Raw genomic sequence first — 27,888 nt, 5'->3', positions numbered from 1 at the left:
ACGTAAGGACTGCTGTTTCCGGGTCCATGCCTCTACTTACTTCACTTGAGAATACTATCTCAGCAGCCATTTATGAGCACTATTTAATTAATATTACATATTTAAGCTAAGCATTTAAAAAATTGCTGTGCACACTTCAGTCTCCGTGCTCACAGTGTCTCAGACACTAATATTTTAGCTGAATCACTGTCTGGCCATCTGTGATTTCAGTATGGAGATAAAGGGGTTATAACTTTTCAGTATTACATGGCATCGTGGGTGTATATTAGCACAGTTTGTTGTTTTTTGGGGGGCGTCTGGCAGAGCGTTAGGACCCAGAAGCGGTAAAGCATGACGTCAGACGTAACAAGCAGATATTCTTAACCACTCCTATCCAACCGTGAATCTGCTATGAGCAAGAGGTGGAGTGGAGGTGCACCACAATAAAGCCTCGCCCTTTATTCAATATTCCATTTCACTTGGGTTAAGGCTAGAAGGGATACATATGGCGCTACTGGGCATGCGCTCAAAAATACAGTGTCATTTTTGTCACGCTGTACAACAATAATGAATATTTTTTGCATTATTGTAAGGGGTAGGTTTAGGGTCTGGGTAGGTGCAGACGTTAATAAAAAACAATCTAAGAGGTAGAAAATTTAATTTAATTGTTAGTTGTCCTGTCGGAGCTGTATCCCTTCTAGCCACAACCTTTCACTTGGAAATACAGCATAACACTGAAGTCAGTTGCAACTTCCGATTCACGGGTACTTTACTTTTCATATTTTTCAAGGTATTGAAGTTAGAAATCAAATTCCTGTATCATGACCACTAATTCACGTATTTGTCAATAAAATAAAAGTGGGTTTTATTCAAATTAGCTATTATCCACATAGGTCTTTGATGTGAATGAATATTTTTTGGTAATTCATTAAATATCACCGGCTAAAAAGTAACTAGTACTCAGAGTAGTTTTTGAGAAGAGTACTTTGTACTTTTACTTAAGTACTGTTTTGGCACCAGTACTTTTACTTGTAATTGAGTATTATTTCAGCAATGTAACAATACTTGTACTTAAGTACAAATTTTCAGTACTCTTTCCACCACTGCTCATTTGTAATGGGTTTTATTGGTTTTTTTCTGGTCGTGCCGGGAGACGGCATTACAGTATGGTAGGGGCGTAACATTTCCGTCACACGCTTGAGGTATTCGGCCAATCACAACGCACTGGATAGCTGGCCAATCAGAGCACACCTCGCTTTTCAGACCGATGAGCTTTGTAAAAATCGACGCGTTTCAGAAAGGCGGGGCATTGAGGAGAAACAATAATGTACAGTAAGTGGAAAATAATGTGTTTTTTGAACCTCAAACCGCATAAACACATTTCATTACACCAAATACACAAAATAATGTTCTTTTTAGCAACATCATATGACCCCTTTAAAAGAAAATAATCAGATATTTACACAACATAAATGTAATTACAACTTACATCTGCGCAAAATGGCGTGAACCGTCAGAATGCTTAGTCATATTGTGAATACTCTCTTTCCATAACAATATTGAATATTTGGTGTAATATGTTATTTTAACTGACTAAAATGGCCACTTTACAATGCCATTTTAGCCAATTAAAACTAAATACTGACTACACTGAAAAAAATGTACGCTCAGAACTTTCTAGTAATTTGTAAAAACAATTACAAAGAAACACACCGCTTTATACATGAAATTCTAAAGTAGAAACATTTTTATTTTCTTATAAAACATACTCAAATAATCATTGAAGAATCTTTTTTTTTGCAGTGTAAATTTAAATGTGCGCTGAAACGGAAGTAGCGACAGATCTTTTCTTCCATATTATGATGCACAAAATACCAAAACACTGACTAGAACTAAAAAAATATGTAAAAATTTCATTTCATTACACCAAATACACAAAATAATGTTCTTTTTAGCAACATCATATGACCCCTTTAAAAGAAAATAATCAGATATTTACACAACATAAATGTAATTACAACTTACATCTGCGCAAAATGGCGTGAACCGTCAGAATGCTTAGTCATATTGTGAATACTCTCTTTCCATAACAATATTGAATATTTGGTGTAATATGTTATTTTAACTGACTAAAATGGCCACTTTACAATGCCATTTTAACCAATTAAAACTAAATACTGACTACACTGAAAAAAATGTACGCTCAGAACTTTCTAGTAATTTGTAAAAACAATTACAAAGAAACACACCGCTTTATACATGAAATTCTAAAGTAGAAACATTTTTATTTTCTTATAAAACATACTCAAATATTCATTGAAGAATCTTTTTTTTTGCAGTGTAAATTTAAATGTGCGCTGAAACGGAAGTAGCGACAGATCTTTTCTTCCATATTATGATGCACAAAATACCAAAACACTGACTAGAACTAAAAAAATATGTAAAAATTAATGCAGTGGACTGATCTTTCTCCTGTTGAAAACATGTATAAATAAAATATTAATGTAAATATTAGTGATGCACCAAAATGAAAATTCTGGACTGAAACTGAAACCCAAAATTCGCTGCAACTTGGCAGAAACTTTAAACCGAAACCAAAAATAAATGTTATATAATAATGAATGAATTAATCTAATTTATTTAATAATCAACACAAAAAATAACTGAGTTGCAAAATTTAAATTGCACACAAGGCAGTTTTTGTGTCAACTCTTTAATAAAAGAATTATGTTACTACTCCAATTTCTTGAAATATAAACATTTAAACAGCGGCTGTAATAAAAACTGGTTTCATTATGTTTTATTCAAACATGCATTAAATAATGAAGATAACAGGTTAAGTTAAAAAAAAAAGAAAAGTAAAATGAATATGTACAGTAGTATAGTGTATATATTTAGCAAAATGCTCTTCTTCAGAGTTATTTATTGAGTTTATGGACATTGAATGGCTTTTCTGAGGTAAATGTAACATTATGTGCCATATTGTTTACAAGCTGTTTTATTGACGTCTTTCTACGGGTAAAGCACTGATTGAGTAATCACATGCGATACAACACATTTCAGTATGTTAGGCTAAAAGGCTAAAAATGTTCAGTTGCCGAAATTTCCGCAAAAAAAAAAAAAACCATTTCAGTGAAACATAAAAGTTGAATTTTTGAAGACTATCCTAGCTGCACTTTTACATCTATTGAAAGCAAATGAGGACATGGGCTGACAAGCTGCAAAAAGACAAAAAAAACACCATAAAACGATCATAAATATGACTCATACACTATATTCAAATTCTTCAGAAGCCATAAAATAACAAATGCATGAGGAAAAGACCAAAATTTGCAAGACTTGACAACATGGCTAACAGCTAGAATAGGTTCCTTAAACAAACAAAGAAAATATGCATCCGCACCTTCTCGAAACGAGGCTCGGAACACATTCATTTTAATTGAAGCACATCTGATCTATTACGCCGGCCAGGCACTAAACAAAAGGCTATTCTGGGCCCCGGGAAGCTTGCTACAACCCCACACCGAATTAACATGCTGTGCGTTTCCCTCATTGTGCTGGGTGATTGCCCCAATGTATCTTCTCGCTCAGCTAATTAAGTGACTCTCTTCTTTGTCTTGCTGTACTCCAGGAGCCTCTGAATAGGAGAGGGAGGCAAGAGGAGAGAGGCGATGCCAGCGCCTGTGCTTGTTTATCAAAAGAATGGGGCTTATTTGCAGGACAAATGTACCATAAAGGAGTGTAAACGGCACAAGGTGGGTGGGGAGAGGCAGAAAGACTGTGACACAGTAGTGGAGTTTGTAATACGCCTTTAACAAGATGGCACCTTCTATTGAAGACATTGCAGGACAAATGTACCATAAAGGAGTGTAAACGGCACAAGGTGGGTGGGGAGAGGCAGAAAGACTGTGACACAGTGGTGGAGTTTGTAATACGCCTTTAACAAGATGGCACCTTCTATTGAAGACGAACCCGGGAGAGACGCAGGGTCCATATTCGCTAATAGACTGCGTGTATGGGTCATAAACGTGTATTCAGACGGGTGAGCTCTACAGAAGAGGGAAAACAAACATGCAATTAAATTTACTAAGCATTTTATGGGTCTTTCAACAAAACACTATAAACCAACAAAGATGTGCACAAAAAATGTTTTAGCATTCCTCTATAATTCATATTTTAACAGGTTTTACATTGACAAAAAATTATTGCTTAAAGCTGAAGTATGTCATATCTTCAGTGTTAACATACTTGATTAATATACATTTTAATATTAATATTAACTTATAAATAAACAACCAAATGTAAGGTTGAAAATTGTAAAAACTTGGTTCTGAATAACTATATATCAATTAATCTGAATATTTATTTGTTCATCTATCTATCCATTTTATCATTTATAATTGTATCATCTATCATCTGATCTATCGATCTATCTATCATGACTAAAAATGTATATGTTAATATTTGGGGAATGGACTGATCTCTGAACAGCAGGTGTCTGTCTGAGCATGTGCGTTCACCAAGTCCTGGCTAGCTTGTTAATTTGCCGAATTTAGGACTGTTGGTCTAGAACTAGACAATGGCCCCAAAGTGACCGAAATTAGAGTCAGGGTCTTTTCTCGCTGCCCACCTCGTCTCCCCAGTCTGAAGGCTGTGTGTACACATGAGTGCGGGTCCGTCTGTGTGCACACACCAAATAAATGAGTTGTGTGTATGCATTGTCCGCGTACACAAGCCCAGTGTATATATTAGCAAAGTGACTTGACCCTGGCAGACTAGGGCCACTGTTTTGCCCCATTGCTAGGTCGTGGGAAAAAGGGGAGACCTCCTTTCACAGCTGCTCTGGCCGTTGCATTGAACCAATGGAGGTGCGGACCCTGCCGCCCCCCTCCTTGCCGGTCCCATTCACTTCGCAGCCTGCTGCCTTTTCATAACGTCCCCCTCTAAACCGCCCTCCCTCCTCTCCCTTACCCCCCCACCACCCTCATCTTCATAAATACACTTCACTATTGAAGCAGTGTTTTGCATGGCAATGTCACAGAGGCCTTACTCAGCTTGGCTAGCTTTTCTATTCTTGAAAAAATCTGCCGATTTTCTGCACCCACTTTGGACATCACCAGCACACAGTAGCCACTTTAAGCAATCCATTGTGAGAAAATGTGGCTTTTTTAGCTTTTAAGCAATAAGAAACATCAATCTGTTTTCTACAGAGAAATACAGGCTTTAATTTATGTTAGCATTTGCTAGTGCTACCATCAAAACCCTCCCTTTAACGCAACCCCCTTGAGCACATTAATTTAAAAAGATTTATTTCCTATCATGGCGTATAATGCAGGGGGTATAATTCAAATGAACTTACAAAGCGAGCTATCGAGCCCTGTATATGAATTCCAATCTATAAAGAATTTTCCTTTCTGTTTTTTCATAGACCATAGGCTTTCAAACAAATGAAAACAACCATGAGTAATATATCCACAATTTGGTTTGGTTCACAGCATTCTATACAACGGTAAGAAAACCACTGCATAAATCTCTAAGCAAATTGACGCTTAGAAACTTTCAGCCTGACGAAAAGTAGAAGGAAAGTTTATGACGCAATGCTGTTCTGTTGATGAACGCAACATTGTGATGCTAATGTAGCAAGTATAATCACCAGTAAGATACTTCATACCCTCAACTAGAGAGATTAAACTAGATTTTTATGTTTTCTGAGGTAAATGTGTGTTGTTTGCCAATGCTAACCCTAAAACTGCCATAATATTAGTGCTGGATGGACAACTTTACCAGTATTGGCTAATGTATTCTGAGCAGTTCACAAAAATGGCTTGAGGTCTTCTGTCACTGGAAGCCTGAAGGATATTTTTGCCTGGGATTTTGTCTGCCAGGCAAAACCAAAATCACCTGATTGCTTAGGAAAGTAGGCTAATAGTTCTTACTTAATTTTTTTTTAGGTTTTTGAAAGATGCCTTATGTTCACCAAGGCTGAATTATTTTATTTCAATAAATGAAAAATGAATTGTGAAATATTATTTCACATTCAAGATAATGTTTTTTATACATATTTCTTGATGTAATTTATTCCTGTGATGGAATAGCTAAATTTTCAGCAGTCATTACTCCAGGCTTAACTGTCACATGATCCTTCAGAAATCATTATAATATGCTGATTTGGTGCTTAAAAATCATTACTATCAATGTTGAAAACAGTTGCTTAATATTTTTGTGGACACCTTAATATTTAATGCATCCTTGCTTGCAGAATAAAAGTATTTTCATGAAAAAAAGTAATGACTGCAAAGTTTGCAACAGTAATGTCTCTCCTAAATAAAATACAGATGTAATACTGAAGTAACAATAATCATTTTTAGTGAGAAAATTGTCTTGATCTAAAGCACTTGCAATCAGGGGTTTCCTGCGTCTCCCATCCCAAGTTTACCCATAAACATTTGATGACAGTGGTTCTGTCCGTGTGCAGCATACACATTCTAACTGAATATCAATAATTCCTGATATATTTTCAAAGCATTGCACTAACAGTGCAATCTTCCGTGGCATTTACAAATGGTAATGGTGCAAGTCAACAGACAGAACATCTTGAGAAATCTATAGATTTCCGTGCGTGCGTGCGTGTGTCGTGGAGAATTTGTTTATATATGCTGCCTCTTCCCTCTCATACATGCATCATTTCAGAAAGTCTGCTTTGCATTGAACTATCGAACCTCGCGTGTGCGATATTGAGTACTTCTATAAAAAGTGGGGGCTCGTCCGGGAATGCGAAGAGGAAGGGTGAAAGGTGGTTAGCTGGTATGGAGCAAGGGGGTTCATAGCCACAGGGTGCTAAGTCCCCTCTGATCCTCTGTCTCTGATTCCTCAATTCAATTCTTCCTCTGGGCGATCGTGATCTAGAACTAGGCCAATGTCACAGACTGTTTTTCTGGCTTACAAGATGAGAAAAAAGAGACTCACTTGCTTTCTCTTTCTCTTAAACAACTTGATGCCCTTCCACTAGCCCTTTCCACTGTTAGCATGTTAGCATACACTCTTGAAAATAAAAGGTACAAAAGCTGTGACTGAGGTGGTACTTTTAAAAAGGTACTAATATGTACATGAGGTGTACTTTTTCAAAGGTTGCCACCCTAGTCACAGCTTTTTTATTTGTTTTTTTGTTTTTGTGTAGCAACATGGCTGCTGGTATGTAACCCTATTATATGCCTCCAAATCATCCTAGTGCATTAGCACCTGCCATCTTTTTTCTTGGACTGTGTACTTAATGCCTTTAAAGAACTACAATCCCATGAAGCATTGCGAATGGCATAATTAAATAAAAAACAATGGTAAAATATAGAACTATTCAAGTTTTTGGTTGTATGGAAACATTATATTAAGTTTATTGCAAAATATGCAAATATACATACAAATATTTAAGTATTTTGAGAGGGTAGGAAGACCGACTTGATTATGTAATTTGCAGTGCTTTATGGTAATGGTGGAGCTAAAGAGCTAGTTTGGTGCACTTTGCTTACCGCAACTCTCTGATTGGTGGAATTTTGGGTAATGTACAGCATAATGCATAATGCAGTTTTTAAAGTTGTACCAAACCTGTATGAGTTGTTTCTTCTGTTCAGCACAGTTGACATTTTTTTTCCATACTATGGAAGTCAATGACTACCATAAACTGTTTGGATACCAACATTCCTCAAAATATCTTCTTTTGTGTGCAACAGAACAAAGAAACAACAACTTGAGGGAGAATGAATGACGAAAGAATGTCTATTTTAGGGTGAACTATCCCTTCAAAACATCTTATTTAAAAAAAAATAAATAATGTGAAAAGATGGCTTAAAGGCGTGTACCATCGATTAACAACCTCAAAGCTCACAGAAGGTCTGTCTTTAAAGTTTATGAGTTAGCATTAAAAACCGCTTTCCCTATAGAGAAAATTAATGAGTTTTTATTTCTGAGACCTGACTGTTGCACTCCACTGAAATGTAGTGGATACAATAGTTATCTCTCTGTCAAGGGTAAAAGATCTCAAGGAAGCACTCCGACGGTAAAAAGACTTCCATAGTCTATATATTCCATATCTCCCCTGCACAATACGATATGAAATTATATGAACTGCAGTACTTCTATGGACTGCTTTCTGGCTTACTTGCGCCACACTGCCTTCACAAGAGTGCCATAAAACGAGGCTACTTTCTTGTGTGGCGGCGTTAGTGCACTGAATACACTGCGTGGGAGAGAGTGGGTGAGTTTGAGAATTCTGTGTTAAGGCAAGAGGAGAGAGAAAGAGTGAAAAAAGGTGCTCATTTCTTTTTCAATCTGTGTTTCACAATGCATGTGTGCCTGGAGAATTGCAGCTAAAGTTCACATGGGGGAGGGAAGGTACCTGCCCCCCATCTCGCAAAGCCCACTAGAGTTGGGGAGAGGAGGGGGGGCTGGAGAAAAGGACAGAATGAAAAAAGTGCCATTGAACTCTGACTTGAGATTGTGAAGGGAGAGAAAGAGAGAGGGTGTGAGTCTGAAGAGGGTTAGAGAGAGGGCTTTAGGTGGAGGAGAGGGGGGTGGCGGAGGAGAGAAAGAAGGGAATTAGGAAGGTGAAGGACTGAACCACCCTCATAGCCTTTCCACATGAGCACACCTTATATACACACACGCCGCCAGGACTCCTGCAATATTTTAAAAGGATAAGGCTCTGAACAAAAGAATTAAAATATAGATCACACAAACGGCCTTCCCATCTCTTGTCCGGCAACAGTGTGGAAACAAATTGGATCAGAGAGCGAGAGAATGAGTAAGGTGCTATACTGTCAAGATCGTAAAGATGCTCATCGCACTTGTTATGGTTCAAAATAGCGATAAAATAAACTACTATGATCAAATTCACTTTGAAATGTTTAATTATAGCCTTTAATATAATCCTGAGCAATGGATTTCAACTTTAAGATGGTCTTGTACTAACAATATTTGTAGTTGCAGTGAATCAAATAATTTTATATATATATATTATCTTAAAAAAATTATATGTAATTAAACTGACTACAAAAATCCAAGCAGAAAAAAATATTGGTCCTTAATGGGAGAAAATATGAAATACAGCGCATCCAATGCTAACCTCCATCTCCTTGTTCCTGGGTTACACATAAACATAAATTTGAGCTTTGAAATGAACATGTAAGCCAATGCCTTGCAGGATACGGCTCTGACTGGAGTCATGTGACATAAGTCTGCTTTACTCCTTACCACCAATGAGCAAGAGCAAACGCTGTTGCCATAGTAATCCCTCCTATGTTTGCCATCCAGCATTTTTGGGGGAAAAAGAAACCCGTTTTGATGTCACAAAAACGTTACCTTGATATAAATACAGAATATGTGGTCAAAAAAATGGCTTAGCTTGAAATATGTACATTACCCGGCATAGTCTACTCGTTTCTAAAAGCAAATAATATATGGTTATTCATGAGGGATTAATATGCTTATATATGCTAATACTTGCCCATAAACGACATAAACAAACCTACTCCTACAAGTCACATATGCAGCAACGGTGAGAGAACCTGTTACATATTTGTCTCTTAAACATGCAACCTCATGCAAAATGAAAGTCAAGGTCATATTGAGAGTGTATGTCAATGCCATATCACTCACCTGATCTGAGGTCAGTTCATTTCCGTGTTTTATCACTGATTTCCAAGGTCTCCTTTTCCTGTAAAACCACAGAATAACACATCTTAGTGAATTCAGCTTGATTTCACCCTGAATCGCGAGCATTTTTGGACTAGCTTTGACTGTTTTTGGCTATTTCAACATGATGTTATAAGCTATTTCATTTAAAAATCTGCTTAAATTTAGCAGATCTTGTATCTTTGTGAGGCTCCTGTACTGATGATCATTCACAGAGCTACTCAAGCGGAGCTATAAATAGATGAACATTTTTATAACACCTTTTTTCAAACATACATCCACTAGAAGATCTTAAAAGGCAATCTGAATTCAGGTTTAACATTACTTTCTTTGTCATACATGAGGATTCAGAACACGATGACAGTGAAATTATGCAGGGCTCAAAAAGAATATAACATGCTCTAAAATAAATATAGAAAAGTATTATGCAATAGAACCCAGATAAATCTTCTTATGTAACCATTAAAGAGTATTGCGAATTTTAAATTTGTTTGTGTTGCCAGGTTTAATAATCTATGCCCAGGTTTTTTTTTTTTTATAAACTAGGGGTCCACAGACCCTTGAGGGGCCCTGAAGGCACTTCAGGGAGTTCAAGGAAAGGATAAAGCTTTTTTTTTCTTAAATTTTCACTACATTTTTAACTATTTGAATGAACATTTTCTAATGATCAGTTCAGAATTATATAAAGGGTCCCTATGTAATACTCAACATGAAATAAATCGCTCACATAGCCTACAGTATAAAACATGCATTTCAAAATGTACAGTTCATGACAGGCATTAATGCGGAACGATGTTTGTAACATGAGAAGCAAGACTTTTTAAACGTTTTCTAAAACAGAACAAACGAAAACAAATTTACCACATGGGCTGATAAACTTAATAGCGGTAGGCTACATACACAAAAAACATTCCCTCACCTAAATCCATTCAGTTCATGTCAGTTATCAAAACTCGCGCGGAATTAGATTTAAAGTGACTTTTGACGGTTGACGGCTGTAAAGCGCGCGACTAAAGTTTAAAGAGACGAAGTAACCTGAAAAGAAAATATTATATAGGCTACTATTTAGGTCGGCTGTTCTAAATTTTCACAGATCCTCCTTCTATGAGGAAAAACATATATTTTCAACATTTAAGCTATCTAAGCAAAAATCGTTTCAGTCATTGTTAATTTCGACAATTTTTTAATCTAGTCAGCTGCTCATCTAAAAATGGTTGTGCATCACAAGGCGTCGCAAATCACCTGAGAGATTTTGGTGCGAGACTGACAACAGTTTGGGCACCTTGATGCCCAAAAGTGCTGTTTATGTAGGTAGGTAGACGCAGACGTCGTGTTTTTCATTTAACGGTATGTGAATTAATAAAACGTTTCGTCAATAAATTAATAACACGTTTAAAAACGGATTTGAATATTTGGATAATGTATGCTACAGTATTGATATAGAGTTTTTTTTAAAAAACGCCTGCGAGTCTGTGGTGTGTGTGTAAAATATTTTCATACACTGTAGGCTATAGGGCCCTTTCAGATCTGCCAATGTAAGACTCCAAATAAAGGATGATTTTCGTTCCCATTTCACTTCTTCAGAGGCCGTTGCTAAGATACCAACTCAGAATTCATAAGTTCAGCGGAGAAATGATTGACATTTGCTTTTTGAAGTAAAAATGAAAACTGAATAATAATAGATAAAAAGTCCCGTTTTATTGTGAGTAACAGTACCTGTTTGAAACCTAATTTATTTGAATTAAATTCAGAGAGCGGTCTGCAAACAAAATGACCCCAAAATACAAGGTATCTAGGCTAAATGTGTTATGTGTGCCTAAAGAATAAAACTTGTCACTAACACCAATTTTAATAATACAAACTTAACCCTCTATTATTGTCACTAAAGCTTCCAACACTACTGCAGCAAGCAGGATGTCAGCATCAGGGAAACAATAGAGATTATACAGCATGCACAATATATTACCATCCATTTTTACACATACTACTATCCCAATGTAGTACATCATGTCCAAATAATATTTACAAGCTAAACCACAAAAGGATTTGACCCTAAAAGGGCAGTTTTCCAAAAGAGAGTAGTCAATTGGCAAACCGAATACATTTTATTACCACTGTCCTGACTGTAAATTAACAGCCCAAATGCATCTCAAAAATACTCTCAAAAGATTTAATTTAAAACCACATTCTCTCAGCTTATAGAATCAAAACCCCTGTGGCCAATTTTGAGCAAAAACTGCATCTTGATATTATATATACACAACAAGCATTGTGTTCTTATGTCTTAGATGTCTAATTATGTACTGAATTCTCTAACAATCCCTACAAGCATAAAATGGATTATGCATATTGTTAATAATAAATAAGTCTAAAAAATTAGTCCCATCATAGATACATTAAACGCATTATCAGAACAAAATAAAATCCCTGCATCAAAAAATTGTTCAAAAATCCCCCCAAACCCTCCCCTCATATATTTTTAATCTGCAGTTGTGACACTGGGATGCAGAGTTGGTTACATTTAATTCAGATTAGTATTAGACGTAGACAATAGCAGTGCTGCGTATGCCAGGTGCTAAGACAAGACTCCATCTGCTGGGGCCCCTAACGCAGGACCAGACACATATTAATGTGGGAAAATGTCTGGGGCGCCTCTCAGACAGGCCTCTCGCTGCACCTCAGACTCTATTTGTGCCCATGCATCTATTACACATCTGTGCCCTCCCCCATAAATTACAACATCTAATGATCTGTGTGAAACCGAAAAAAAAAAATGTTTAAGCTATCAGCAATTAATGAGACCATCAGAGGTCAGTTTACTGATTCCGCATAGCATCTGTATTTAGCAGATTTGTAGTGTTTTATGCAAAATCACAAAAATACTCAATATGGAGATAAAATAGCTGTGTGCGATGTAGCACTAACCAATCAGGGACATAAATGGCCAAAAACAACAGCTAGAATGTACTACAACCAATAGACGTAGACCTATAAATACTAGAGTGCTTATCAGAGGCCTAGCAGTTTCATAAAAAGTAAAAAAAATAAGACATTTGAGCACTGCATGTGTCATAGAATGATGTCATAAGCAGTCTGTTTAAAAAAGCCTCGACATTTCATTTATGGCGTCATGAACGATTTGAGAATTTGGAACACAAACAAAATTCTGGAGAAGAAATAAAAACATCCACTAAGCACAATAATGGTCGAATTTTGACAGGTGTACAATGACGAGGTCAGTCTTTCACCTCTTTTTGTAGTCAAAGTGACCTGATGGAATAAAATATCAAACATTTTATAGTTATATTATATTATATATTGTATATTATATATACATTCTATAATAAGCCACAAACAGTGATTATTTCCTAGTTTAGCCATTACCATAAGACACAAAGAGTGTCAAACCACACACACCTCCGAGGTTTGACTTTCCCATATTATATGAGGACCACGTGACCCATGAGATCCGACCAATCGGTTGAAACACCTCGATGAACCGATTCCTGTCATCCAGAATTCATACATCAACATCATCATCACGTCTATGATGGAATGTTGCCCAGCACAAGCACACTTGAGAATGAACGCCCAGTCCGTATCCGCCTGGATCTCAAGCGTTCGCGTTTCGTCAGCGTTCTAACGCGTCCCTATGTAACCGGAGGCAGATTCCACGTAAAATCCATGTCTTCCACGTAGCTTTAGGTATTCCAGTCCTTCCAGACCACTGAAACGCATTAACGCAGCGCCAACTGCATGCCTACCGGATTCGATGCTCTTTGTAGCGGACATCGCCGTCTCCCTCATACCCCGACCATGCACATCCCTCCGGCTTTCCAGCCTCGTTCCCATACAAAGCGCTCCGAAGTCTTTGGAATTAGTTTATACATTCGGTTCTCTAGCTTTATGATATCACATAAACTCATACAGCTAGATAACCAAAGAGACAAACTAACCCATGTGTCTTAAAGGGACCGCCGCGTACGCCAGATGCAGCTTCTGTTGTGGTCACATGGAGCTATTGCATTCACTGCCGTGTGTGCAGCTCCGTTACATTATCACTCACTCTTTCAGCGCGCACACACACACATACACATACACGTGGGCTAAATACACTCATATTATGTGCATTTAATAGTCTAAGGGCTACTGCGCAACGCATACATTTGGACATCCAACACATCGCGATTATTTACAATGTGTGTGAAACGCATGTTTTTATTATCCAGTTGGCCTAGCGATGTCGGAGCTGAGAATGTTTAAAAAAAAAAAAACATGCATCTCCAAAAAAACTAAAATCATCGGTAACTCGTTTGAATTAGGCTTAGCAATACAATAAGGGTTCAACACGTCCACGCGCGTTACATTTACCAATGGCACGCTGTAAAAACACTCCTTTAAAATAGCACACGTACTGTTTTATTTGAAATAATACTGAAAAAACACCTTATAAATTTGGCTATTCTACAGCACAATTAGCCTACATATAGGTATTAGAGGCTATCATGTCCTGCTGGATGCATTATAGGATATTTAGGCTGTCATTAACAGGCCTACATTGGGTATCTAGATACGGCCTATTAAATGGCTCACCTCGTAAAATGAAATATTGAAAGGTGTTCTGAAATACTTTACAATTCAAACTGTCCTAGCCCATGTGATTAGACCTGAATTAAAACGGTGTATCTAACAGACAACCGCTTCCGGAATTGCATCTACCTCAAATGAAGCAAACAAATAAAGCCGAATTGCCTAAAAATAGCTACTAGGTTCTTTAATGGTTCTTATGTTCAGCTAAAAACCCTTATCTCAATCAAACGGGGAAAAACACATTTTGGTTGTTCTTGAGTTATAGGCCTACAGTTCTTTGTATATTAGGAAGTTCTTTATGTTTAATTGCAGGTTAGTGTTTTGGTTTCTGGGTTCTTTAAAGCACCACAACACTGATGTTTTCTAAAGAATTGGCGAATAAAATGTTCTCGTAATGACAACAGGCCTAAAAAGACATTTTTGGATCTTAGTGGACTTTTATTTTAAGGATGTATTGCGATCTCTAGTATATCATCTACATCAGCTTAATTAAGTCTGTACACTATGATTAAGAATTTGGCGACTGGTTAGACTTCAAGAATACATAAATAAGAGATAAATAGCCTAGCCAACATCTTAATAAATAAAATACAAACGGACCCCCCGCGAATCAGGTTTAAAGGAAGTTACGCTTGAAATACACAAGATAAACATTAGCTAACTCTCAAACAGCGTGCGTTTAATGTCACAAAAAGAGGTACTCACAATTTCATTTCCCATCCAGCGTTTTCCAAAAACGTCCAGAACATCCATTTCATTCAAACGACAGCACTCACAAAAAAGCGTGAGAACAAGTTAATCTCAAGGTTTACGGGGCTTACAGACGTCTTTTCGATGCCTCCGCGATTTATTTGCTAAAGTAAAGCCGTTAAGATGAAAATAAAATCTTTATCGTGAAATCATAGCTAAAAAGCCAAGCACGAGGAAGCGCAAGGCTCCGGCAGCAGCACTGAACGGGAGAAGATTGAACTGAGGGGCTCCTCTGGGCAGGGCCACGGGGGTCACACCGCCAACACAACTGTGATGTCACCAGCATGAACCATTAATGCTTATTGATACACATGGCTGAGCAGGGCTGAGACACCCAGGGGACGCGGCCGTGACCGAGCACTGCTCTCAGCATCCGAAAGACTGATGCTTAAGCTAAATAGGACCTCCTAAACCTGCAACGTAATCTGTTAAGTTATTCAAAATACATTAAAATATCATTCAGACCAATAATGAGTTGAATGCACCCGTATTCTATGATGAACATATTTTCCATTTCAAAATTAAAAGTCATTCTGATGTTTTCGTGGGGCTTAGTGCCAAAAATGTCACTAGCCGAAATGTCTAGGTGGTGTAACTATTTCAAGACTGTAAAAAAGAAAGTCTCATTAAGAGACTGATGTTATTGAAGACATTTTTGTAGTATCTTGAAATAAGATATTCGAAGTATATTTTAAAAAACACATTTAATTAAATTAAATAAAGAGGCGATGCCGTTTTGTTGTAGAATAGTACTTTTTGAAAATTGTTTGGCCGCCAAATCAAAGTCAGCGTGGTGTAGCCTAACAATCAGGAAGTCATTTTGTTGTCATATGAAAATAAAATAAAAAAAACACAGATGAACGACTGTGAGTCAGGAGTAAAGTCTTAAAAATATGATATATTTGGACGTTTTAATTCAAAATTAAAAGTCATTCTGATGTTTTCGTGGGGCTTAGTGCCAAAAATGTCACTAGCCGAAATGTCTGGGTGGTGTAACTATTTCAAGACTAAAAAAGAAAGTCTCATTAAGAGACTGATGTTATTGAAGACATTTTTGTAGTATCTTGAAATAAGATATTCGAAGTATATTTTAAAAAACACATTGAATTAAATTAAATAAAGAGGCGATGCCGTTTTGTTGTAGAATAGTACTTTTTGAAAATTGTTTGGCCGCCAAATCAAAGTCAGCGTGGTGTAGCCTAACGATCAGGAAGTCATTTTGTTGTCATATGAAAATAAAATAAAAAAAACACAGATGAACGACTGTGAGTCAGGAGTAAAGTCTTAAAAATATGATATATTTGGACGTTTTAAGGAAAAGGCTCTTTTTGGTCAGGTCAAATGGAATAACTCAGATCAACACACACACACACACACACACACACTTTGAACTTAAAAATAACGATTCATTTAAATCAAGACGCAAAGAAAGTATTTAGCTCTTTTTACTTGATGTTTACACCATTTGGTAACATTAAGATGTATGCATCCAACACTAAACCAACAATAAATAAATACATAAATGAATCTGATTACATACATTTTAAAAAGATTTCTCATTTTATCATCTCGGACATCCTTATTTATCAATGACCCTTACGCCGATTGGTTGCTTTATTTTCCATTTGAATAACTGATAAATGCAATGTAATACAAAAGAAGAAATGTTTAAATCCAGTTTATGTTTCTTGTGGGGCGGAATATCACACTGCATTCTTTATGAGGTGCCACAGTAGAGATTCTGCAGTTGTGGTCGAATAAAACCTTTATTGGTGTTGCTTGAAAACGTTAAACACTGTGAAACTCATATAGCTACATAATATACTGCATGGGGCATGAGAGCAGAAAGGCTATTTAAATTTAGCCATTAAAGACATTTTATTATAGGATTTTATTATAGGATCTAGACGAGGATAAGATGTGAAAGACCGGTATATTTAAACCTTTTAATGCATATTTACGCAATTTGACTGAGCCATAAATGGAAGAAATGGGCGTGAATGCCTAATAGCATATATTATAAATAAATAAAATTGTATATAATAATATATAAAATATATAATAAATACATCAAATAAACATTTAAAATATGCATGAATGCAGACAAGCAGATGGAGCCTCTATTTCTCCCTCCCTATTTTTCTGTCTATCTCTCCCTCTCTCACACACACACACACACACACACACACCTTATTTTACATTAAAATATATTCCCCGGTTCATTTAAAAATGGGATCTCCCGGTGGCTCCATATAAAACGGAATGGACTGTTCCATTTAGCAAGAGGAAAGCAAGATACTTCGTGCGCACTAAAGAAACACTACCGTGCAAAGCAATACATTTGATATTTCGGCTGCTGTAAAAACTCGAGTGTGTGTTTTAAGGAAATCAAGAAAAACAAGTGGCGTTTGTTTTAAAAGCTACAGAGTTCTACATCTATACATAATGCAGCCTTATACAAGCGCTTGGCCTAAATGTAAAAAAAATGAGAGTACTGAACAAAAAAATATATAGGCCTATTGATGAAGAAAACCTCAACAATAAATGATAATTAGCTTGCTACAGAAATCCACAGGTTAATTCCAGTTAGTATTTACAGATTAAACGACACTATTTGAGCGATAATGAATTACTCTATTAACTTACACACAGTTAATTCGTTCATTTCTTCAAATTCGAGCAAAAACAGCCTTTGAGGAAAATCATCTCGGATTGACTGATTTATGTATTCATTTATTATTTACTGTTAAACTCTAGGAAAGGACAGTGCAACGCATCGGGGGAATGCCTCAGTTTAAATATGATATTAAATATAGCTATATGTCAAGGGTATGAATGCTATACAATTTCAGCATGTAGGCTAGTTATGAAAGAAGACGATGAAATTATATTTTTACGAGCGTTTAACGAAACGCTTCCAATATGTTTGTTTTTTCTTTCCCCAAGCTGATTTTCAAACATCTTCAGTTCATGGACAAGCATTTTATTTTAAGTTATGTAATTTTAAGTATATAGCTTTATTAATGATTTTAGGCTAAAATGTTTTTCAGTTTTATTTTAGGTTGTTGCATTTGTGCAGTTACGATGTAACAAACGAAGAGCTTCCACTCACACTTCATATAGTCAAACTCTATAAATACCCGTTTTCTTTCAAATGTTGAATCCTAATTAATGTATTTAAACACATGGAATGTAGTGTAAAGACCCCAATGTCCAGTTTTATTTAAATAAAGCTTTCCTATTATTTTTGCAACCAATATATAGGCCTTATTACAAAAAATTAGCAAATATTGTTAGTTGTTATTCTAACATTAAACACGCTCAATTTAGAACGACATACAAAATACACTCATGCAAACACCACTGTGAAAGTCTGTCTTGCTCGCCCCTTCTCTCAACCCCCGCCCTCTGACACACACACACACACACACACACACACCTCCACATGATTTAGACACTCCCGCTCTTTGCGTCATGTCCTGTTTCAAATATGCGCTTCCCACCATGCTCAAAAATAGACTGTAACCCCTGAATACAGGCCTGTACAATACAAACAACGCAGTTTTCAGCAATACATCGCACCTTTTCTACAAATAATCTTCTTTTATATAGCATATTTAAGCAACACTAATTCCACAGTAACTTAAAGCGTCGTAATAGCAATAAATAATATATAGGCCTAATGTACAATAATGAGAATTACACTACTAAGAGGTGCATTTTGCAATATGATGTGCAGTTTGAGACGCACAAAAGCTCAGTCTCGAGCCAGCAGGTAGAAGGGATCTGTCCTTGGTGCTGAAATTCAGATGACAGAAAAGACCGCTGGAGTTCCTTGGGCTATATCTTTCAGTCACCTTGTTGAAGTATAAGTTTGACATTTAGGCTACCATATTTTTCCACAGTTGATTCTTTTTATTTATTTTTATTTATTTTTTTAATACCAAAAAAAGCTCATATTCGCTCCATTACAGGCCTTTATTGATTGTTAGACTAGTAACAGTTGATTAATGAAAATTGTTACATTAACATTTTAGCTATCTTGTCAACATTAAGATAATCTAAATATATATATATATATATATATATATATATATATATATATATATAAATTGAAACATTTCGTTAAAAACTACTTAAAGACACAACATTTTAATCGTTTTACACAATTTAAATCATTTACATGAGCGAATTGCTGTTGGTATCTTCAAAGATCAAAAATCAGTCCTATATAGTATAAACGGTAATATTTATATCTTTAAAGAATATATTTGCTAAAAACGTGGCTGGAAGTGTGTTTATTACACATTTAACTATAACATAAGTATAAAGTTCTACCGCTAAACACTAATACAATCAAAGTTTCAATTACATTTAATTATCTTTACTCACAAAACTAAAACGTAAGACATCTTAAACATTCATAATTCATTTAAAAAACAATTTTATCTGTCAAATCGTTTTAATTCTTACCTTTTAGTGGACAATGATGACCTCTCATATTTGAGTGCCAGGAGAAACATAAGTTACAATGAGAATCAACAAACAACCAATGTTTGAGTTCTTCTCCAGTTCATTTGTATAATTTTTTTCACGTTAGATTAAAAAATATATATATTGTTAATCAACTGTACCTGTAAAAATGAAAATACAACAAGAGTATAAGGCTATTTAATTGACATTGCGTCATAACGACACTGAAAATATAAAGTAAAATGTTGTGCTATAGCAGAGCATATACACTACAATATGCAGTTTACAAAGCAGTCTGTAAAAAGTACAACCACGTGCTTGTCTCTCTCTCTCTCACACACACAGAAATACACACTACAGCCTCATTTTAGATCTAAAAGCCTGACCAAGCAGCACTTTTTAAGTATAAATACATAATAATAATAATAATAGGCCGAGTAGTAACGTGTAGGCTACAATGGGGGACAAAACTCTTATAAAATAACTAGTATCTTTCAGTCTGTTGTGGCTGGGTTGAATACAGTTTAGGAAAAAACCGTTTGGGGCCTTTTGTGGGGTTCCAGGGATCCTCTTGGTCTCTATTGTTGGCCGCTCCAAAGGCCTGATTAATTAATTTCACACTGTAGCTCCGGAGAAGATTTTCCCACAAACAAGTGACCGAAAAAAATTCAGCCCTAAAGAAAGAAGTCAACATCAAGTTCAACAACGTGCGGGCTGCTCATTATCATGACAATAACGTCTGGGAGCACAGAAGTCCCCTTAACAAGAGGGTCTGGCGTCAACACACTCCACCTCCCGGACCCCCAAACATTTTCCCAGGCTCCTCTAACAATCGCACAACTGTTTGCTCCCCGGGCTCGCCTAATGATCACTTCATACAACGCTTATATATATATATATATATATATATATATATATATATATATATATATATATATATATATATATAAATTGAAACATTTCGTTAAAAACTACTTAAAGACACAACATTTTAATCGTTTTACACAATTTAAATCATTTACATGAGCGAATTGCTGTTGGTATCTTCAAAGATCAAAAATCAGTCCTATATAGTATAAACGGTAATATTTATATCTTTAAAGAATATATTTGCTAAAAACGTGGCTGGAAGTGTGTTTATTACACATTTAACTATAACATAAGTATAAAGTTCTACCGCTAAACACTAATACAATCAAAGTTTCAATTACATTTAATTATCTTTACTCACAAAACTAAAACGTAAGACATCTTAAACATTCATAATTCATTTAAAAAACAATTTTATCTGTCAAATCGTTTTAATTCTTACCTTTTAGTGGACAATGATGACCTCTCATATTTGAGTGCCAGGAGAAACATAAGTTACAATGAGAATCAACAAACAACCAATGTTTGAGTTCTTCTCCAGTTCATTTGTATAATTTTTTTCACGTTAGATTAAAAAATATATATATTGTTAATCAACTGTACCTGTAAAAATGAAAATACAACAAGAGTATAAGGCTATTTAATTGACATTGCGTCATAACGACACTGAAAATATAAAGTAAAATGTTGTGCTATAGCAGAGCATATACACTACAATATGCAGTTTACAAAGCAGTCTGTAAAAAGTACAACCACGTGCTTGTCTCTCTCTCTCTCACACACACATAAATACACACTACAGCCTCATTTTAGATCTAAAAGCCTGACCAAGCAGCACTTTTTAAGTATAAATACATAATAATAATAATAATAGGCCGAGTAGTAACGTGTAGGCTACAATGGGGGACAAAACTCTTATAAAATAACTAGTATCTTTCAGTCTGTTGTGGCTGGGTTGAATACAGTTTAGGAAAAAACCGTTTGGGGCCTTTTGTGGGGTTCCAGGGATCCTCTTGGTCTCTATTGTTGGCCGCTCCAAAGGCCTGATTAATTAATTTCACACTGTAGCTCCGGAGAAGATTTTCCCACAAACAAGTGACCGAAAAAAATTCAGCCCTAAAGAAAGAAGTCAACATCAAGTTCAACAACGTGCGGGCTGCTCATTATCATGACAATAACGTCTGGGAGCACAGAAGTCCCCTTAACAAGAGGGTCTGGCGTCAATACACTCCACCTCCCGGACCCCGGAACATTTTCCCAGGCTCCTCTAACAATCGCACAACTGTTTGCTCCCCGGGCTCGCCTAATGATCACTTCATACAACGCTCAAAAGATGATTTAGTTAAAATACGCCACATTAACTCTGACAAATGGAAACTTTCTTCCCTTAACAAAAAACAGCGTGAGAATTCGACTCTGTTAAATGTGAAATTTGCACACATTTATTTAGACCATAAACTTGTTTGAGCTATTTCAGCAAAACCACAGGGTGGATTGTTTGTTCAATTTACTGGCATTTCTAACTGCCTTAACTTTACTGTTTAAAATACAGTGAAACATTTTGGCTGCCATTTTGTTAACTGTAGCCTATATTTGACAGTTTCAAACTTGTTCAATTATATAACGGTAGTAGGCTATAAATGCATATTTAAGGCAGGCTACTAAAACCTGTAAGGACACATGATTCAAATTTAGCCAATGAAAACACAAATAGAGCACATTATTAGCTAAACAATCAGAGTAACACACTTGACGGTAAAGACGCAATAAACATTAACCAAATAACAAAATGCAACACAAAAACGAGGAAAAACGAACTTTAATATGTATTTTAAGTACACATTTTTCACGGTAGGCCTATATAGCTAAATAACTTATAGTAAATCAAGTAACAGATTTTACTGTAGAATGTTTACATTATTTTGCGTTGAAATTAGACTACTAACATTTTTACAGTGCGAAACAAAACTTAGTCTGTAGCCTATTTCCCCCTGGTCACTGTTAATTTGTCAGTACAAATAAGTATTCACTTACCAAACTTGAGGTGATCCATATCTCCATAGTATCTAATCCACAAGTAAATGTCAAAAACTGGTAAAGGCAGAGGTCTTTGCAGCAATGCATTTGTTCAAACCACGAACTATTCCCGAGAATCGCGTTAACTCGCATCTATGTCACGTAAAGTACTGATGTCAATTATTTACAAACAGCCGTTGGCTTTTGGCTCGAGTGATCTGACGCTCAAGTGCACAACTTGTTCTCCAGATTCCTGCCAAGTATCCAGTGCTACTACTCCGAGGACTGCTACGATCGAGTCTGTCGTTGGTCCCCATGCGTGGACGTGTGCAGAAACTCGAGCAGCTCGCGCTTAAACGGCGTCCCGTCGTGAATTGATGAGTTATCGTTCCAAAGTCTGCGTGCATGATCCATTTAGAGTTACGCCCATCTTATTTCTCTCGCTGTTTTGAATTGGCATATGGACAGACTAAAAAGAAAGCTCGTCGGTTTCGTTCTATCCGCGAATACGCGAAGAAATAAACGCAATTTATCCACATAATCAGCTTTTAGGTAGAGGCGTATTCGAAGCTTACACGTAACAGATTCAATTGCACATCTATAGGATCATTGTTAAAACCATCACAGAGCTTGCAGGTGCACGATACACCTTTAGATTCCTGTGCTGACAGCACACGCACGCACATGCATTAATTAGGAAGTGCGAGTGTGCGGCGCAGGCCAACAGAATGCGCAAAAAACACTTACGAAAAGAAATCGCATTTGCGTGAAAAGCCTTACAACCACAACCATAGCAACAGTTCGTCGCTAGCGCTTTACCAGGATCTGTATCAGAATTGGACAAAACACAAGTAGGCCTATATCTTTAGCACTTCAAATATACCACGAGAACTTTAGTGAACTGTTTTAAGTTCGTATTTTAGTTGACCGTTAGCTAACAGCTCCAAAGTAATTGGAAATTAGTAGGCCTAGGCTATTTTTAAAAAGTCGACATGTGAAGTCATTGAATAATGTCTGGCTTAAACCGGTATTTATGACAGAATCAAAACATCTAATCTTCTATGAGTTTAACATAAGCAAAAATGGAAAGAATAAACACTGAGGAACAAAAAAGCAAATAATACAATTTTACTATGGCCTATGGTTTCTGTATCCCTACTTTCATTTAAATGCTTAGAATTTATTACAACATAGAATCAGTGACATGATTAACTAGTTTTATTGTTTGGATAAATAGTCACATTTTTTACATGGCCAAATCAAATGTAAAAAATGATACCACTCAAAGAGAAACAATCAAATAAATCGGATTCAGCAGAAAAAAAGGGAAACTAAACTCTTTACACAGTACAACGCAACACTCTTATTTTGAGTTGATTTAATCTCCATGCCAGAGGAAAGAAAAGCTGTGGTTCCATTCCAATTTCTTTTCATTCTTTTCATCACTGAAACAACTAGAAAACAGCGACACTCTTCGGTAGGACACTGCAACATGGACATCAGATGATCATCGTGAAAAGACGGAGCTTTCCGGTGCAGGCCCGTCAATAATGCATGTTTACATGTCAAGAGACTATTTGTCGAAAGCATAACCGTCTCAAAATACCCATATTATATTATAAATAGTTTTTAAATCATTCAAAACAAATGTTATGAGCTCCTTTTAAAAAAACACACACAAAAAAACAGATTTAAACCAAATAGGCTAAAGCAGATTTCTGTAGCCTAATGTCTTTAAGACTGCGTCCATGTATAGCAAAACACTTAAATACAGATAGGCCTATTACAATTTATAATTTAAAAAATAATTAACGAACTGTAGCACAACTTAACCGTTTTCGTAGCAGGATTTCATAGCTGCTACGAATCTGTAGCCTGTTTCAAATAACAATGAAGCCTATTGGCAAAGCACCAAACTTTACGTCGTCGTCATGTAGATGAATTTAGCTCTCACTTTTTATTTTATAGCCTATTACGAACAAAATTCGTAAAAGCCTACGCAAAAAACTAAATTAACGTCAGAAACAAGACAAGACGCAGATCATCGCGTATAAATGATCTGTTAATCATTCAGGCTAATATTTAAATGAATGTAAATAGCTAATATTGTGCTGTGGGATCACATTTTGCAATAACAATAAAGGAAAATAAGATACAAGCTAATATCAGATTATCAATCCCGAAAGACTTGTTAAAAATATTTGAACGACTTTAAATATTAAGATGAAGATATTTTAAAAGGTAAAAGGCTAAAACAAGTAAAGCAAGCGCATTTACATTTTTTGGATAAAACCCTAAAATAAAAAACAGGATTATTCTAAAATGCACCTTAATACATATACAAATATACAAGCTGGACGTTATGACAACTAAGCGAAAGTACAGTATAATATCTAAAATGTCTGTAACAGAGCAAAAATAATACTCGTTTAACCTAAAAGCATACTCAAAAAACATTTCACTCGAGCGAAACGGAAATTTTGTTGATTGTGATATTATTAAAATAGCCTACACTCTTAAAAATAAAGGTTCTTTATTGCCATCAATGGTTCCACAAAGAACCTTTACCATCCATGGAATGCTAAAGGTTCTTTAGATTATTAAAATGTTTTTTCAAAAATGTTTCTTTTAAGAACTTTTAAAAGGTAAAAGGCTAAAACAAGTAAAGCAAGCGCATTTACATTTTTTGGATAAAACCCTAAAATAAAAAACAGGATTATTCTAAAATGCACCTTAATACATATACAAATATACAAGCTGGACGTTATGACAACTAAGCGAAAGTACAGTATAATATCTAAAATGTCTGTAACAGAGCAAAAATAATACTCGTTTAACCTAAAAGCATACTCAAAAAAACATTTCACTCGAGCGAAACGGAAATTTTGTTGATTGTGATATTATCAAAATAGCCTACACTCTTAAAAATAAAGGTTCTTTATTGCCATCAATGGTTCCACAAAGAACCTTTACCATCCATGGAATGCTAAAGGTTCTTTAGATTATTAAAATGTTTTTCAAAAATGTTTCTTTTAAGAACGGTTCACGGAAAGGTTCTTTGGGGAACCAAAACTGCTTCTTATGGCATCGCTGTGAAAACCCATTGGAATATATGGGCTATATTAGCTCTAAAATGTGTTAACAGACAGCTGAAGTGTTGTGGACAACATATCGCAGCATTCAAATTGAGGTTAAAAAACCCATACCAGAATAACTATCAAAATTGATGATATGCTTCGTACAAACTAAAATAATTTATTACAACATATTTAAGGGTCACGGTGACATCGTAAAATGAGGCTGAGATTCTACAATCAATAACAGCGCTTCCTAATTAGTCTATATTTTTAATTATACCGTGGTAACGAAATGGTTTTGAAACATTAAGGTTTTGCTGAACTGTGAAAATCTTTCAATAACTCAATTCAATAATGGTAAAAGAGTTGCTAAATTTCTCATTTAACAACCAATGAAAATATATCATCTTCGCTTTTGCGCAAATGACCCAATTTTACAAAACATAAGAGCTTTGTCGATGGCACAGTTTTAAAAACCAGGCATCCCTGTGTAGGCATGCCTTACAGGTTGCACTTGACCCTTTGTTCAAATTCTACACGTTTCTGTTTGACCCCAGGTCACAGGTCAAACACCAAATGTGAGCAAAAACCTATGGGCTGAATGATTTCCTTTCCCAAACACATACCAATTGCCTGCGATCATTGTCAAAAGTCTATGATGAATAATGTTTAGATAGGCAAGCCAAAGTCGACGAAAATGTTGCAGCAATACTGGGTATGCCACACAAGGTTTATGGCAAGATGGAAGTTTCTTTTTAAAAGCAGAGCAATGAAGATCATTTCAAGCAAAAACTATGCGACACATTCATCACAATAGCTCACTCGTTATATTTCTTACGTAAGAATGAAATAAATCAACAGATTCTAAAAAGTAACTAATAACTTCATAAAAACAATAAGTCATATCTAAAAGAACGTCGGAAAGAAAGAAAAAAAATAGCCTTTAACTTAATATATTAGCCGTTTTTCGAATGTTTCGAATCCGATTAAATAAGGATCTTTGTCGCACAAACATAAGTATTGTCCCAATTAAAGCAAGACAACATTTAGCGAATCTCAGTAAGCTAAAAACACACCTCCAACTCAACACAAGTTCAAAAGGGTTTACACGAGTATACATACCCAAAGTTGTTGTCGTTGAGGAGAGATGTTTCCACAGTGGCAGTTTCGTGGGAAAAGGCTCGCCTGGGAATGTCACAGTCCTTTAATTGGAGCCTGACTGGATTGTCTGGAAATGAGCATTGAACATCAGTCTTAACGAGTGATTGGCACATATAAGAAGAGTGCAAGGGCCATACTCGTGTCTTTTAGCTACGCAATTCAGAAGGTCAAGTTCAAGCGCATATCTCAGTTCTCTCAATGCGTGTGACCAATTAATCATGCAAGTCGCGTGAAAGCCATGTGTGTCTGCAGCGCTATACAGGGGGCGCTTAGCTGAAAACAGTTCAACTGGTTGTATTCTTCATTTAAAAGCGTTTAATGATGGAACTTTTCTATATGAAAATGCATTTCAAAAGTGTTGGTGAGAACAGAAATGCGTTTTTAATATTTCATCAACAAATCATTAGTTCATTAAAATATAAATAAACATTAAAACATGTTAATCAAAGTTTTATGACATCACATTTGTTTCCAGTTAAACAAATGACTATGTAATTATTCAGGATCATATTATTTGGTTTAGACAATCTGGTTTTGTTTGTTTGATTGCTTTCTTTTCCCAACAAAGACACTGGCCGATTTCTTAGCAAACGCATTTGTTTCACAGAGAAAAAGTTACTTTTTAATGGATATTCTTTTTTGTAAAAGATTTCAATTCAAAATGTAAACTAGTGTAATGTGCACTCTTACAAATAAAACTTCTTATATTCAACAGTGAACAATCTTATTAAGAAGAATTTTACCTGTAGAGTTTTTGTGTTGTTATATGGCTCTTTGGAATGTTCTGATGTTGTATTATAGCTTCTTCAGGGGTGCGTTCCCCAAAAGCAACTATGGTCATTACCAATAGAGTTAAATGGAACTTGCGACCAGCTAACAATGTCAAGTCAAGTCAAGTCACCTTTATTCATATAGCGCTTTTAACAATACAGATTGTGTCAAATCAACTGAACAGCATTAATTAGGAAAATAGTGTGTCAATAATGCAAAATGACAATCGTAAACACTCATTTTTCAGTTAAACACAGTTCATCATTCAATTCAGTGATGTCATCATCCAGCTCAGTTCAGTTGAAATAGTATCTTTGCAAGTCAACGATATCGCTGGAAATGAAGTGTCCCCAACTTAGCAAGCCAGAGGCGACAGCGGCAAGGAACCAAAACTCCATCGGTGACAGAATGGAGAAAAAACCTTGGGAGAAACCAGGCTCAGTCGGGGGCTAGTTCTCCTCTGACCAGACGAAACCAGCAGTTCAATTCCAGGCTGCAGCAAAGTCACATTGTGCAG

General features: G+C 35.9%; 1 long non-coding RNA gene across 3 annotated transcripts in view; it reads right to left on the bottom strand.

Moving 5' to 3' along the window:
- Positions 1 to 19,531, bottom strand: part of LOC107554815 (uncharacterized) — a 66,105-nt gene extending 46,574 nt beyond the window's left edge. Inside the window, exons 1-2 of one of the 3 annotated variants that reach the window (XR_001605103.1) lie at positions 19,477 to 19,531; positions 9,628 to 9,685 (exon numbers count right to left, since the gene is read on the bottom strand). This is a non-coding gene — a long non-coding RNA (uncharacterized lncRNA). Of the gene's footprint in view, positions 1 to 9,627; positions 9,686 to 13,080; positions 13,519 to 14,958; positions 15,215 to 19,476 lie in introns of those variants that run through there. The other 2 variants (XR_001605102.1, XR_001605101.1) reach the window with 2 other exon arrangements.
- Between the last annotated feature and the right edge of the window lie 8,357 nt (positions 19,532 to 27,888).

The sequence above is a fragment of the Sinocyclocheilus grahami genome, unplaced genomic scaffold, assembly GCF_001515645.1.
Source record: "Sinocyclocheilus grahami isolate Dianchi unplaced genomic scaffold, SAMN03320097.WGS_v1.1 scaffold514.1, whole genome shotgun sequence".
NCBI lineage: Eukaryota > Metazoa > Chordata > Actinopteri > Cypriniformes > Cyprinidae > Sinocyclocheilus > Sinocyclocheilus grahami.
This window is presented reverse-complemented; position numbering and strand designations above follow the sequence as displayed.